The sequence below is a fragment of the Paroedura picta genome, chromosome 12, assembly GCF_049243985.1.
Source record: "Paroedura picta isolate Pp20150507F chromosome 12, Ppicta_v3.0, whole genome shotgun sequence".
NCBI lineage: Eukaryota > Metazoa > Chordata > Lepidosauria > Squamata > Gekkonidae > Paroedura > Paroedura picta.
Window position 1 is genome coordinate 45,141,838 of NC_135380.1, and position 6,270 is coordinate 45,148,107.

The 6,270-nt window shown below is 50.0% G+C and overlaps 1 protein-coding gene across 2 annotated transcripts in view; it reads right to left on the minus strand.

Moving 5' to 3' along the window:
- PTGES (prostaglandin E synthase) overlaps positions 1–4,996 on the minus strand; it is a 65,836-nt gene extending 60,840 nt beyond the window's left edge. The window contains exon 1 of one of the 2 annotated variants that reach the window (XM_077304907.1): positions 4,857–4,996. The gene's annotated coding sequence lies outside the window, so the exon portion shown is untranslated. Of the gene's footprint in view, positions 1–4,565; positions 4,803–4,856 lie in introns of those variants that run through there. The other variant, XM_077304908.1, reaches the window with a different exon arrangement.
- Between the last annotated feature and the right edge of the window lie 1,274 nt (positions 4,997–6,270).

Below are 6,270 nucleotides of genomic sequence, written 5' to 3' on the forward strand. Positions count from 1 at the left end.
ACAGAACTGAACTGAGAAACCCCGGCAAAAAACCATTTTATATACAATCATGAACAATGGATCTTCACGCCATTGGTCAGTTTCTGTTTAATTTCTGTGAAATAACAGTTGCCTAATTTTATATTTGGGGGTCACCACAACTGGAGGAACTGGATTAAAGGTTAGGAAGGTTGAGAACCACTGGCATAGATTGTATTGAATCACAACATGTAATCTGCACTGATTTCCCAAAGATAAGGCAGACTATAAATCCCATAAATACATAAATAAAAATTGTGTCTTTAAAGAGCATGGAAGGCAGAACGGAAAGGTCACTCCATCTAGCAATTGGAAGACCTCAGTGATTAGACAGATCCTTATCTTGGATGCTTCAGGTTGATCCTGCATTGAGCAGGGAACTGGGCTAATGGCCTGTATGGCCCCTTCCAACTCTATGATTCTATGAAGAATGCCTTTACTGGCTCCTGCAACACAAGCTCTGGTGTACGTACAGTTAGATTCTAGTCCACTAGCCCCTTAGAGTCCAAGAGTTTGGGAGGTATAAGCTTTCGACAGTCACAGCTGATGGTATCTGATGAAGGAAGCATCAACTCTCAAAAGCTTATGCCCCCCCCCAACTGTGTTTGTCTCTCCAGTGACACTGGACTCCAGTAGAGAAGTTTTACTGCAGGCTGTCCCTCTGAAACTATTTGATGTGAGCTGAAGGGACGCAGCTGATCCAAGCCTCAGCTCTCACCTGGGTCTTGAGGACCAAAGGGGCTCTACTACGCCACTTTCAGGGCACAAGGAGCAACAGATATTAGAGTGCAAAGTCACAATCACTTCACATAGCTGAGTTGATCTGATCCCCTTCCAGAAAACCCAATGCAAGCTGCGTGCTGAAGACACCACATGTGCATGCTTGATTTATGAACAAAAATGCACCCCAGGAGCCCAGAGAGATGCACACCCCCATGCCAGACAGAAGGCAGCCAGCCCCTTTGCAACACGAGAAATGCCCACCCGTTCTTTCCCTTCTCCCAAGTCCCAAAAGAAGGAGTTCCCAAGACGGCTGCCACCAAGCATTTTCGGAATGTAAACAGAAACATCTGACACCACAGAGAGACTTGAAGGCGAGCCCAGGCCTAAGATATGGCCTTGTTCCAGAAACAAGGCATGGCCTTCCTCAGTCCTGCTGTTGCCAACTCCTGCTCAGGAAATACCAAGAGACTTGGGGGGCTGACCCAGGGCAGGGAGAGGTTTAGAGGGGAGAAGGGCCTCAGCAGGGTCTAAAGTCACATATGCCCTCCAGAGCAGCCGTTTCCTCCAGAGGAACTGTTCGGGGCCATCCGGTGATCAGTTGGAATCCCAGGAACTCTCCATCCCCAAACCTGGAGGTTGGCAACCCCAGTCTTTAGCTCTGTTGTGGCAGGAAACTGGAATTGTCAGCCACTGCAGCTAACTATCGCCCACTCATGCCTACCTAGCATGGCGTTGCCACCTCCAGGCTGGGAAATGCCTGGAAATCCAGGGATGGGCACAGGGAAGGCTAGGCTACCCCCATCAGGGCATCGCTAGCTTGGGGAATCAAATTGCAGAGAGGTCCTGTCAGCATCTATCAATCACAATGAATAAAATGGAGCCCCCGGTATCAGAGGCAGTATACCAGTAAAATCAGAATCCAGTAGCACCTTTAAGACCAACAAATATTTATTCAAGGCGTGAGCTTTCGAGTGCAAGTCTGAGGAAGAGTGCTTGCACTTGAAAGCTCGCGCCCTGAATAAATCTTTGTTGGTCTTACAGGTGCTACTGGACTCTGATTTTGTTGTGCTGTTTCATACCGGCAGGCCACCCATGTGAGAATACCAGTGAATGTACCAAGCATTAACAGAGCAGGTGGCGGCGCCTCCATGCTACCCCCGCTTGTGATCATGCTGAGCATCCAGCCAGGGGGACAAGGGAGCCTGACCAGGAGGATCTTCTGTCAGAACGGCTCTTATTTGGTCCGTACAGCAAGGCCATGTGAGGAAACAGCTGGGCAAGGGACAGGCACTCATTCCACAAAGCAAGGAGGCGAAGATCTCCAGCACAGGGAGAGGAAAGGTTTCCGGAAGCCAATGACGAAGGCAGCCATTGGGAAAGAAAACGCCACTCCTCAGCTGGCCTAGGAATGCAGAGCTCCTTTGTTTCCCCGGTTATTCCCGGAGGGGATATTCCGGAGAAGAAAGATGTTGCTGGCCAGGCTCCCAGAGACACCTCAGCTCCCAGCCCGGGCCACGAAGGGGCAGGCATTGCATTCCACCCTGGCTGACATGGGGAGGGGGGGCAATACAGCCATTTGTCCCATTGGGAAGACACAGCTGAAGAGCTCGGTAGAATCAGCTACTTCAGACTATCCAGTCAGATAAGATATGTTTACAGGCAGGCTTCCTCAGATATGGCTGCCATCCTCCAGGCAGGGTCTGGATTTCTCTGGAATTACAATTCATCTCCAGACGGCAGGGATCAGTTGCTCCTCCCCGGGCTTCAACCCAAAATCTTCAGGAATTTCTCAGCATAGAGCTGTAAGCCTTCTGGCACATTGGAAAGCTTCAGGGAGGGATGTCAGACTCCAGGTGGGACCTAGGGATCGCCTGGAATTCTAGCTCATCTCCAGACTACAGAGATCAGTTCCCCTGGAGGAAAGGGCTGCTTGGGAGGGGAATGGACGGATGCCAGACTCCAGGTGGGGCCTGGGGATCCCTTGGAATTCCAGCTCATCTCCAGACTACAGAGCTCAGTTCCCCTGGAGGAAAGGGCTGCTTGGGAGGGGGATGGACGGATGCCAGACTCCAGGTGGGGCCTGGGGATCCCTTGGAATTCCAGCTCATCTCCGGACTACAGAGATCAGTTCCCCTGGAGGAAAGGGCTGCTTGGGAGGGGGACTGAGGGATGCCAGCCTCCAGGTGGGGCCTGGAGATCCCCTGGAATTCCAGGTCATCTCCAGACTGCAGAGCTCAGTTCCCCTGGAGGAAAGGGCTTCTTGGGAAGGGGACTGAGGGATGCCAGCCTCCAGGTGGAGCCTGGGGACCCTAAGGGTCCACTCCCAAGTCTCCAGGAGTTTCCCTACCTGGATCTGCAGCCCTACGCCCCATACCCTGCCAGTGGCCAGGGGACAGGGCAACCCTAGCTGTTATTATTAATTACATTTCTCACTTGCCCTTACTCTACAGACTCAGGGAGGATTTCAGGGAAAGATTGTCTTTAGAAAGGCACACACCTTTCTGCTGCCCCACCATTGTGGAGCTAAAGGAAAAAACACACTAACCCACAGAAACCAACCTACTTTCCTCCCTCCCTCTTCTTCCTTCCCCATAGAAGTGCCCTACCTCTCGAGAGAAGCCAGCTTGCCTCTCTAGGAGGGCGGTGTCTGCAGTCAGAATGCTCCGAGCTTTCTCTTTCTGAGCAACGGAGCGTGTGCCTTGCCATGCCCAGGCCCAGGAGCACTTTCAGTACTTTGGGGTCGCCAACCTCGAGGTGGTAATGAGAGAAAAACTGTCTGAGGCAAAATCAATCTTCTAATACAAAAACATCTCCTTCTGCTTCTTTTTTAGTTTTTCAAGGAGGAGTTGTAGAAAAATCAATAAATCACAGCTAGCCTCGCTCAGTGGCTTCCAGCAATAACCATTTTCAATACATCTTCCAGGAAGCTCCTTCTGTAGACTTCTTCCACCTTACTCTTAGCTGCAGACCTCCACATGGCAGCTGGAGATCTCCTGGGTTTGCAAATGATCTTCATTTGCCCCTGGAGAAAAGCATAGCTTTGGAAGATGGGCTGTACGGCTTTGAAGTCTACCGAGGTCCCTCCACATCCCAGACTCCACCACACACCCCCCCCCCCAAATCCCCAGGGATTCCCTCACTCAGGACTGGTCTTCGGATAGAGGGACCCCTCAGACTGGCCTGTTAGCCAACTATAGCCAATCAGCTCTTTTCCATTCTCCCCCTGGCTGACCAATGGCTCTGGGAAATCCCTGGAGATTTACCTCTGGAGCCGGAGGAGAGAGGAGGCACTTCAGCAAGGTATAATGCTGCACAGTCCTCTGTCTCCAGGGGAACTAATCCCTGCTGTCCAGTGGTCACTTGTTAAAGTGAGGGGTCTCCAGGTCCTACCTGGAGGTTGGCAACCCTACTCATGGTGACATTGTGCTCGCTCGCGCTCTCTCTCTCCACACACACACACACACACACACAGGCCAGTCTATCACCAGCAAGCTTGGGGTTCAAGGTCTTGCCAGCTTTCCTTTCGGAAGTCCAAAACCCACCATGCAAAGCGAGGGCCACTTCACCAAAGGAAGGCCCGAATCTTGCTGTTGCTTATTTCTACAAGCATTTGTCTGCCCTTAGAAGGCAGCTAACAGATTGAAATTCAGAGAACACAATAACATTTTAACCATTAATACCAAGATTGACAACCCCCCCCACACACATCATTAAAACTATTAATACAAACCAACCCCCCCAAAAAAACATTAAAACCATTAATACCAACAACAGCCCTCTCCCTACATAATTAAAACGGCAGAAACAAGAGCCAATGTACATACCCCAAATACTATAAAACCAGCAATTAAACCCCTGCACAGGAAGGAGAGATCAAAAAGACTTCATCCGCTGGCACAGGAGAGCAGCAGCTGTTCGTAAAGCTCATGGATTCTTTTGGGCCTGCCCAGTTTCAAAAGGCAAAGCCTTAGCACAGCAACACATCAAGCGCTAAATTGCATTTCGCAGCTATAGATATAGGGCAGTACGTATAAACTCTCCTTCCAACCACACGGGACAGAAACGGAAGTTTTCTAAATGTCTCCATTTCTGAGGCCAAAGCTACCCAAACAAACCTGAAGTGGGTTCCAAAGAAAATGACTTCATGCCTCAGCAAACAAGCGTCAGCCTCATGAGGGAGACACAGCACCCCTCCACACTGCTCAGACGAAAGACTCAAGCAGCCCTCAATAAATTCTTTATAAGACTGGGAAGCAGAAGGAGCTCCTCCCCCCTGTAGTTCTTGCCCTTGGCCATGCACAGGTGAGGGCACCTCTAGCCCCTGCCCCAGCTCCTGCTCCTGTGCCTTTAACACCTGCTTGATCAGGAGCCACCTGCTCATGTTATTCTGGTTATGAAAGCAAATTTGCTCATTTCTAGGGGGAGGGGTGTTGTTGCTGAAATCACTAGAGCAAGTCTGGGTTGAGTTACCTGGTCAACTGGTAACCCTACTTTAACAAGCAAACCAGGAGCTCCTGATCCTACCGCTTTTAATGGCATAAGACTAAGAGTGCTTCTTTAGAAGTATACCCTATGGGTAGCCTCCTGCCAAGTAGGCTATGATCCTATGCACACTTTTAAAGGGCTGTAGCTCTCCTGTGGTCAGAACCTCGTTAGTGAAGGGAGGTCTTTAAGGAGTCACAAGGAAAGGGGGAATCTAAAAGGCACGTGATCTCAGATGCCCTACTTAGCACAGTTTAAAAGGCAGATAAGTTTGCTTCTTTCAGTGTATTTATTTAGGGAATGTGTGATACTCTTTCCCACAGAGCGAGTGGCAAAGTGGAATCAAACAACGAAGCCCACCGTAGAATTCAGGAATGGGCTGGATTCAGAACATCCCACTTTCTGTCTCTGGTCAGTTAACAGTTTTCAGGAAGCAACTACCAGGATGGTCCTTTCTCTACCAGAGGTCTCAGGGACCCTCAGTCAGCCATGCAGGCAATGCTGAGCTGGAGAGACCGCTGGTGTGCCTTGGTTTAAGGCTAAGGGTCTGTCCAAAATAGTACAACCTATTCTATCAACTGGGGTGGCCAACAATGAAGAAAAGGTTGCCCTTGCCCTTTAACAGAGGCTTAATGGGATGTTTCATACACCTTTGCCATGGAAAATTTCAGCTGCCCATTTCTACACCAGAAAGCAGGGATCCCCAATGTTGTCCTTGAGGGCACCTGGGCATCAACCTGCACTTTTCCTGGTTCCTGCCATGCGGACACAACCCATGAGACGCCTTTGAGGGGGCAGGAGCTATCCAAGGATCTTGTGGGGGGTAGCTGCTGCCCCAGAAGGTGTTTCTTTATGCACCTTTTGTATATTTGCAAATAAAGGAAATATTTAAGAGATATGGTTATTCTCTGCAGCTCTTTTGCCCAAAGGAAACCAGCCCTAGCATCACCACCCTTGGGATTTTTTACCACATGGGTGAAAAAGGCGGATGCCGTTGTGGAAGTGCCGTCAAGGTGCATCCAACTTACAGTGAACCAGTAGAGCTCT